The sequence below is a fragment of the Oryx dammah genome, unplaced genomic scaffold, assembly GCF_014754425.2.
Source record: "Oryx dammah isolate SB20612 unplaced genomic scaffold, SCBI_Odam_1.1 HiC_scaffold_3, whole genome shotgun sequence".
Lineage (NCBI taxonomy): Eukaryota > Metazoa > Chordata > Mammalia > Artiodactyla > Bovidae > Oryx > Oryx dammah.
The window spans coordinates 25,388,272-25,397,640 of record NW_024070187.1 but is presented as its reverse complement, the minus strand read 5'-3'; the positions used below and the strand labels follow the sequence as shown (position 1 = coordinate 25,397,640).

Genomic DNA, 9,369 nt, shown 5'->3' with positions numbered 1-9,369 from the left:
TGTCCAAGATATAAACAAAAGAACTGGCTAATCAGTCTTTGGAGGGAGAAATCTATTATAAACAAAATGACAAAGGTGAAAAATGTTAAAAAGATTTAACAAACATTCACAATCTAATGTTAAAAACTCTTGATTAAATATACACACATGTAAAATGAAAGATAAATGATATTTTTGTATACAAAAATACTTTGTATGAAAAATAATGTTCAGTTCCACATTGTTGAACATAGTTCTGTTTTTACCAAATAAATCCTCTACTTCAAATTACTGTCCAAATGGTTTCTTACTGTCCAAATGCTTCTGGCCTTCGTTGTGGAATCTGTTACTTTTGTTGCCACCTGCTGATTGCTGTTCCCTGAAGGTTCTACTTCTTTCCCACTGTCCCCCGATGCCTCAGTTGCCCTTGCGCTGTCCCCTGAAGCCTCGAATGCCTTCCTGCTGTCCTCAGAAGTTGTCATATCCTTCCTGTGGACCTGCTAGCTCTGGTTGCTCCGTGGCCACAGAAAGCTGCTAGCTCTGTGAATCATGCCACTTTTCCCGTACTTCTCTTACTGATGCAGTAGGGATATCAAAGCAAACACCTTGCTTTCCTTTAAGACCATTCCCTTCACTTTGGAATCAATATCCTCACCCAGCTGCTGTTTAAGTTCTTTCCTAACATAACTAATGTTTGGCATTTCAATTGAGCACCACAAGATCATGGTCAAAAAGCTTGCTTCTGAGTTGATCAAGGAGTGCTGGTCTACCAACGTGGCACCGGAAAAATGGGCCAGGGCTGCTGCCAGGGCTGCCACAGCGCCCTTCCCCTCAATCAGCTTCTCAGCTGACCGCTTGAAGTGACCGATCACAGTGGGAGGCACAGAGTCCAAGAGCCTGATGGCATCTTTGCTAGAAGCATTTATTATCTCTGTTGCAGAAGGAACAGCTATTCATTTAAATTTAATTCCCGCTTTTTGCTCCACTTGGGCTAACTGGCATTCTTCTTTGTGCTGGTAAAAGCAGATGCAAACCCTCGTCCTCCCAGCTCTCTTGTTCGCCCAGAACAATGAATGTAGGATTCAATATCCTTTGGTGGAGAACTCTGAACAACCAGATCAACCTCAGGGATGTCTAACCCATGTGCAGCCACGTTGGCTGTAACCAAAACTCCAAAATCACCATTTCTAAAACCTTTCAGGGTGATTTCTCTTTGCTTCTATGGAATGTTTCCATGTAATGACTGGGCTGACTCCAGTACTTTGGCCACCTCATGCGAAGAGTTGACTCACTGGAAAAGACTCTGATGCTGGGAGGGATTGGGGGCAGGAGGAAAAGGGGACGACAGAGGATGAGATGGCTGGATGGCATCACTGACTCGACGGACGTGAATCTGAGTGAACTCCGGGAGATGGTGATGGACAGGGAGGCCTGGCATGCTGCGATTCATGGGGTCGCAAAGAGTCGGACACGACTGGGGGACTGAACTGAACTGAATGACTGGGCATCCTGTGTTACAACCACATTCTGTGACAACTCCTGGGCTTCTTTCTTCATTTCACAAAATATGATAGTGTGTCCTTGAAAACCACTGTATACTCAGATCACATCTCCAATGACTGCCACCCTCTGAGTCCAGTGGCACTTGATACCCAAATGCTCTACAGTTATTGCAGGTTTCTGCATCTTTTTACCAATCAGGTCCACTTGTTCATATGTAGATTTCATGTATTTCTTAGCAACATTATACACCCAATAGGGGCAAGTTGCAGAAAAAAGCAAAGTTTGGGGATTGTCTTCTGAATCTTTCTTGTATGCCACACATAAAATCTCTTCCACTTGATCAGCAAAGCCCATATCCAACATCTGGTCATCTTCATCCAGGACAACATGCTTAAGTCTGGTGGGATCTAGCTTGCCATTCTGCAGATGGTCTTTGATACGACCTGGTGTCCCAACCAGGATATCGATCCCATTCTGCGTGCATTTAATTTGTCCTCCATAGGGAGTTTCACCATAAAAACAAGCCACTGCCAGCTTGTTTGTGATGTCACTGAAGTCTCTACTTATCCTTTGTGGGTGCAAGAACCAGTACTTCAGGGGCACAGCCTCTCTTCTGGTCTTGCAGTTCTCCAAGAAGTTTCTCAACCAAAGGGATAGCAAAGGAGAATGTCTTTCCAGTTCCTGTCCACGCCTGTGCAATCAAATCCTTCCCCCATAGACATGGTAAAATGTCTTTGCTTGTATAGGAAACAGGAAGGTCAACCCACAGGCTTTGAGAACTGTAGTAGTTTCCTCAGATATGAGAAAATTAGAGAAAGCTCTTTCTTCTTGCTCCACAGTCATTTTCTGCTCTAACTCACTGTTTTCTTAACTGGCAGCTTCCTTGGAGTTGGAGTCAGGTCCAGAATCAGGGAATCCATTCCTGAAGTTGGGGCTTTTCTCTCGAATTTCGCCATTTATTTCTTATGGACCAACAAACTTAATACGCACTTATTTCACCCAGCAATTTCACTTCTGGGTATTCAAGGGAAGGAAATAATGTTTCTACAAAGGTAATTATCACATCATAGTTTAAAGGAGTGAAATTAGAAATAATCTAAATACCTGAAAGGAGGGAATTGGTTATATCAATTATTGTGCATTACCTACACTATCTGCATAATGCATTATCTGCATTACTGTCTACACTATCTATAGACTAAGACACTTTCATTAACAGTCGTTCTGCAGATGAATACTTGCTGACATGAAAAACTATTCAACCTACCTCTAAAGCTAAAATTATACGTGAGGTATGACAGTACTGGGCTTCTCAAAGGAAATCAACCCTGAATATTTATCGGAAGGACTGATGCTGGAGCTGAAGCTTTGGCGCCTGATGTGAAAAGCGTCTTTTCATTGGAAAAGATGCTAAGGCTGAGAAAGACTGAGGGCAGGAGGAGAAAGGGATGACAGAAGATGAGATGGTTGGGTGGCCTAACTCAATTGGCATGAGTTTGAGCAAACTCAGGGAGACAGTGAAGGACAGGGAAGCCTGGAGTGCTGCAGTCCATGGGGTTGCAAAGACTTGGACTTGACTGAGTGACTGGATAGCCAAGGTGGCTCAGTGGGCAAAGAATCTGCCGGCGATGCAGGAAACACAGGAGATGCGGGTTGTGATCCCTGGGTCAGGAAGATCCCCTGGAGGAAGGCACGGTAACCCACTCTGGTATTCTTGGCCTGGAGAATCTCGTGGACAGAGGTGCTGGTGGGCTACAGTCACAGAGTTGCATGGAGTCAGACACAACTGGAGCGACTGAACATCATGTAGCCCATGACAGTGTTAGCTGCATCCTTCTGTAGGTTTTGAAACATGCACAACAAAAAGTTTTCTCTGAGAGTAAAAATATGGTTTTCTTTTTCCTTCTTTTGCTATTATTTTCTGAAATTCTGTCTACACTGGGCATAGAACACATACCAGAAAGAAAAGATCATTTTTTGATAATAATTTAAAAAGAACAGGGACTTCTCTGATGGTCCAGTGGTTAAAACGCCACATTTCCACTGCAGGGGGCACAGGTTTGATCCCTGGTCAGGGAATTAAGATTCCCACATACAATGCAGCCAAAAAGAAAAGAAGAAGATGAAAGAAAATTTTTTCTTGAACTGAATAAAAATGAAAATACAATATATCCACTTTTAAAAATTATAGAAAAAAAGAAAGTAACCCAAAGCCAGGCCTATGAACCAGTGGTCAGAAGCGCACTAGTGCTGGCATAATTATTTTGTGCTCTAAACTGTAAACAGCTTTGAAATCAAAGTTCAGTCCTTGAGCTGCCTACAGCGCCCTGCTCTGGCCTCTGAGCTTTGTTACCTGTGGCTCTTTTCAAGGAGGGTGTGGGCAACTCTCCCATGTGCCAGGCACCAAGTGCTGGGCTAGGAGGAGAGCATAGGTCTTCAGCAATCAAGGAAAGGAGGTGCCTGAAGACACACACAGTAATGATAGATGGCACTACCTTCAGTTTTTATATGTTAGAAGTTGCATGTGTGAATCGTATGCCTGCCGTGCTATTTATAGGTGTTCTAATCAGAACCTCCCATATTGCAGCAACTGAGGAATCACTAAGTTAATTAATAGAAGTTGCACAGCCGGCTACAAGAAAGATGCCAAAGGAGAAACCAAATCAACAAAGAAGTGTTTATTCCTTGTAAGGAAACTGCTCCTCAAATTCAAGATATACACCAACTTTTAAGCAAGAAAGCAGGAAAGCATTCTATTCTTTCCCTTCCCTTTAGAAGTGTGTTTTCAGGCTTTCCTAATAGATATGATTTTTCATGAGTATCTTCATCTGATAGACAACGAGCATATTCTTCTTTGCTGGTTAGGGTCAGGAGGTTGCAACTTCTTACTGTATCATCTTGGTAGAAAGGACTCTCTGAAGCCACTTGCAACCACACGTTGCTGTAAGACCTTGAGTTGTGGGGCACAGGAGAACAATGGACAAAGAATAAACACAGGATGTGTTCTTCACTCTGCATTGTTTAGTGTTCAAAGAACACACTGAGTAATGGCTGCTGGTGCCACCGTGACAGGCATTCACACGTGTGCTATGCCCTATTTTCAGGAAGTCTAGACCTGGGTAGCTTCTTTTTGCTCGGTTTTAAGGAGAGCTGAAACTGAGTCCTGTGGAGTGTGGAATGAAACTCTTGAAATCAGGGTTAAAACTTTCCAGTATGCATGGTGTAAAAAATTATAGTCACAATAACAACTTCAATGTGTTGAATGCGGCAGCATATTTTTTTAAAAAAAAGATCAGAGGTTTGGGATTAGACTTAGTTCAAATCCTTATTTGTTCCTTATTAGAGGTGTAGCCTTTACCTCAGTGAATTTCAAGCTCTTTGCTAAAAAATTGGAGTAAAATCATGTATCAAAAAATTCATAAGGTACATAGAGCTTTATGCTGCATTTTCAAACACACTCTCTCATTTGATCTTTGCAATTATCCCCAAAAGATGCTATTAACTCTAATTTACAGTTGAGAAACCTGAGGCTCAGAAACTGAAATGTTAGCAGCTTGTACAACTCAATAACAGCACAACAAAAAACCCAACCAAAAAATGGGCAGAAGACCTAAATAGATATTTCTCCAAAGAAGATATACAGATGGCAAACAGACCCATGAAAAGATGCTCAACATCACTGATTATTAGAGAAACACAAATCAAAACTACAATGAGATACCACCTCACACCAGTCAGAATGGTCATCATCAAAATGTCTGCAAATAACAAATACTAGAGAGGGTATGAAGTAAAGCAAATCCTCCTACATTGTTGGTAAGAATATAAATTGGCACAGCCACTATGGAGAACAGTATGGAGGTTACTTAAAAAAAAAACAAAAACAAAACTAAAAATAGAACTACCATATGACCCAACAAATGGAAGGGAAAAAAGTGGAAGCAGGGACAGATTTTATTTTCTTGGGGTCCAAAATCATTGCAGACAGTGACCACACCCATGAAATTAAAGATGCTTGCTCCTTGGAAGTAAAGCTATGGCAAACCTAGACAGGGTATTACACAGCAGAGACATCACTTTACCGAAAAAGGTCTGTATAGTCAAAGCTGTCATTTTTTCCAGCAGTTATGTACAGATGTGAGAGTTGGACCATAAAGAAAGTTGAGCACTGAAGAATTGATGCTTCTGAACTGTGGTGCTGGAGAAGACTCTTGAGAATCCCCCAGACTGCGAGGAGATCAAACCAGTCAATCCTAAAGGAAATCAGTCCAGATTTCTGGAAATATTCATTGGAAGGACTGGTGCTGAAGCTGAAGTTCCAATACATTGTCCACCTGATGTGAAGAGCTGACTCTTTGGAAAAGACCCCAGTGCTGGGAAAGACTGGGGGCAGGAGCAGAAGTGGGCAACAGAGGATGAGATGGTTGGATGGCATCACTGATTCAATGGACAAGAGTTTGAGCAAGCTCTGGGAGACAGTGAAGGACAGGAAAGCCTGGTGTGCTGCAGTCCATGGGGTCACAAAGAGTAGGACACAGCTGAGTGACTGAACAACAACGTGCTCCAGCAACCCCACTCCTAGGCACATATCTTGAGAAAACTATACTTCAAAAAGATACATGCGCCCCTGTGCTCATAGCAGCACTGTTTACAGTAGGCAGGACATGGAAACAACCTAAATGTCTATCTGTAGAGGAGTGGATGAAGAAGATGTGGTGCATATACACCATGGAATACTGCTCAAACATAAAAAGAGTGAAGGAAATAATGCCATGTGCAGCAACATGTATGGATGCAGAGATTATCACACTAAGGAAGAAAGAGAAAGACAAACATAGATCACTTATATATGTAATCTAAAATACGACACAAATGAACTTATCTCCAAAACCAGAAACAGACTCTCCGACAGAGAACAGACTTGTGGTTGCCAAGGGGGTGAGGGGTGGAGGAGGGACGGAGTGGGAGTTTGGGATTAGTAGATGCAAATGGGCTTCCCTGGTGGCTCAGAGGTTAAAGCGTCTGTCTGCAATGCAGGAGACCCGGGTTTGATCCCTGGGTTGGGAGGATCCCCTGGAGAAGGAAATGGCAGCCCACTCCAGTAATCTTACCTAAAAAACCCCGTGGACAGTGGAGCCTGGTAGGCTACTGTCCATGGGGTTGCAAAGAGTCGGACACGACTGAGCGACTTCGCTTTACTAGTATATATAGAATGAATAACCGATAGGTTCCTACTGTACAGTACAGGTACCAATATTCAATATCCTATAATAAACCATAATGGAAAAGAATATATAATATATATGCATTATATAAACAATGGAATCACCTTGCTGTACAGCAGAAATTAATACAACACTGTAAATCAACTATACTTGAACAAAATAAAAAATATTTTAAAGGGAAATTGAAATGTCTTGTTTTAAGTCACACAGGATAAGGACATGTATCTTCTGACTCATTGTCCTATGCTCTTTTCACAAAACACACAAAATATATTCTAACCAACTAAGCAATAAGGAAAATGAGTTGGGAGAAAGAGGAGCTAGCTGGCCTTAGATATGGCTTCTCTCTGCTTAACCCCAGAAGCCAGTGAGCTGGGGCTCAGCTGAGAAAGCAGCACGTGACTACGAAGGTAGCCCTCTGCTTACAGAAGTGAACTCAAATCTAAATTGGCCTAGTCAATTAGGAATTTGATTCTACCTACAGGAAGAGGATTTTACACATTAGCACTCCTAAAATTGTATGAGTAGAAGATGGTCTCGATTACCTTGTATTGCAAAAACTGATTATAACGTAAGACCAAGGTTTCAGCCTAAAAGCCTCCATAAAAGCTCAACAAAATAAGAGCTAATTCCACAAAGCTAACTTTGCCTTTTGCACTCATGGGTAGTTTCATGATTCTAGTCTGGATCATTAGCTCACTTTATTACCTGTGGGGTCTTTCAGTATCCATTGGGTCCTCTCTCTGCCAAATTCTGCCTGGTATTATAATTCAGGAGCTTTGAGAAACATGAAATTTATGGTCTGGGATTTTTCTAGTTGTATAATGCAATGCTCTTAACTTCATTTTTAAAAAACTGATTCAAAATGTGAGATCACATTAATGATGAATTCTTCATAGGGTCAAAAGTCCATACCTATGGTCTAAAATGTCCCTTGTAGATACAATTCTCTTGATAGTATAATTAAAAGCTTAAACTCTAAAGTAAGAGAGGACTGGGTTCTAAACTCAGTTCTAGCTGTGGGATCTCAGAGGAATTATTTACATATCCTCAGTTTCCTGATCTGTAAAATGATGACAAGGATTGTATTTACCTTATAGAATCATTAGAAGGCATTTGAATGAAATAATGTTTGCAATATGCTTAGTAACTCCTGGAAAACAGTCATCATTCAAGAACCTTACTGCTATCATTATTCATCAAGTATTTATTCCCTGATATCTCAGTGGTTAAAAAAAAAAAAAATCTGCCTGCCAATGCAAGAGATGTGAGTTCAAACCCAGGGTCAGAAAGATCCCCCAGAGAACAACCCATTCCAGTATTCTTACCTGGGAAATCCCATGGACACAGGAGCCTGGAGGGCTAATGTCCATGGGGTCTCAAAGAGTTGGACATGACTTGGTGACTAAACAATAAACAATATCTGGCAAATACTGCAGCAGCAGAATGTGGTTCTACTCAGGAGGCCAAGGTGACAAGTGCCTGGTGCATAGCAATTGCTGAAGCAGCAATTACCTTCCGATAGTAGTAAAACAAGTCAAGGGGGGGTCACTACAGAAGACTCGAACTCTAAGATGCCACCTAGAAAAGTCACCTGATCAAGAGCAATATCCTTAAATTATAAAAAGTATCAACAATTGAATTTCAAAAAGGCAACAAACCAAAAGAAAATTCACAGAAAGAAATACAAATATTGAGAAAAAGAATACATAAAGATGATTTAAAAATAAGATTCCTATGCTTTATACTTTCTGTAGATATATATTACTATAATAATTACTATTTTCGTGTTACAAGAATCTCCATAGAACTAAGGGTTAAAATGTCTATAAATGAAGCACGCAGTCTCCTCTGCATTCCCCAGTTACAAGCACATGTTGAAATTTCGTCATGATTTGGCTGCAAAGAAGAGGCCTATTGTGGTCATCTCAAAGAGTAAGGCTTGGCAGAGCATTCTGTAGGTAAAGAGAACATTGAATCATCATTGTTAAACAAGGAAGAGAAAGAAAAGAAGGTCTGAATTTCAAGAACGGGATTATAAATTAAATCAGACTCAGAACAGGTTTGAGGCCATGTTTCTTTCACATCTCTAGGTCCTCTTTGTCTTCCAATAATTCTTTTATGATGGGCTCCCTTCCTAGGAAGTTACCTGATTCAGAATCCTGGACCTTAGTCTTTCCCTTGTATTTTTAGGTCAAATCACCAAGTCCTGTGTCCTATCTCTTAAACAAATCTGTAACTTACTGTCCTCCTTTTCAAAGCCACCACGACTACCTTCACCGAGGTCCATGGATTCTGGGGATAACTTCCCGTTCAGTCTCTAAGCATCTGAGTCAAAACATACTGGATTTTTATTACCAAAAGATATCACTGACATGTATTTCATGATTCCCTGACTTATACTTTATGCTTTCATCATATTTATGTTATTTAATATCATTTTTTCATGAGTTCTTTTTAAAGACGACTACTATAATCAGGGGAAAATGATGTTTTAAATCTGATAAATCAAGGTTAATCTGTAAAAGGATATCAAAGTCATCAAACTAGGAATGAGTTTGACATTATTAAATATATTGTATCTCTATTATAAGAGTACTGAAAAAATTGACAAAAATTTAACTAAGGATTTTCTGTAGTTTGGAGTAAAAACTAAAGGATC

The 9,369-nt window shown here is 40.7% G+C and overlaps 1 pseudogene; it reads right to left on the bottom strand.

Moving 5' to 3' along the window:
- Nucleotides 1-267: 267 nt before the first annotated feature.
- LOC120862285 overlaps nt 268-9,369 on the bottom strand; it is a 34,583-nt pseudogene continuing 25,481 nt past the window's right edge.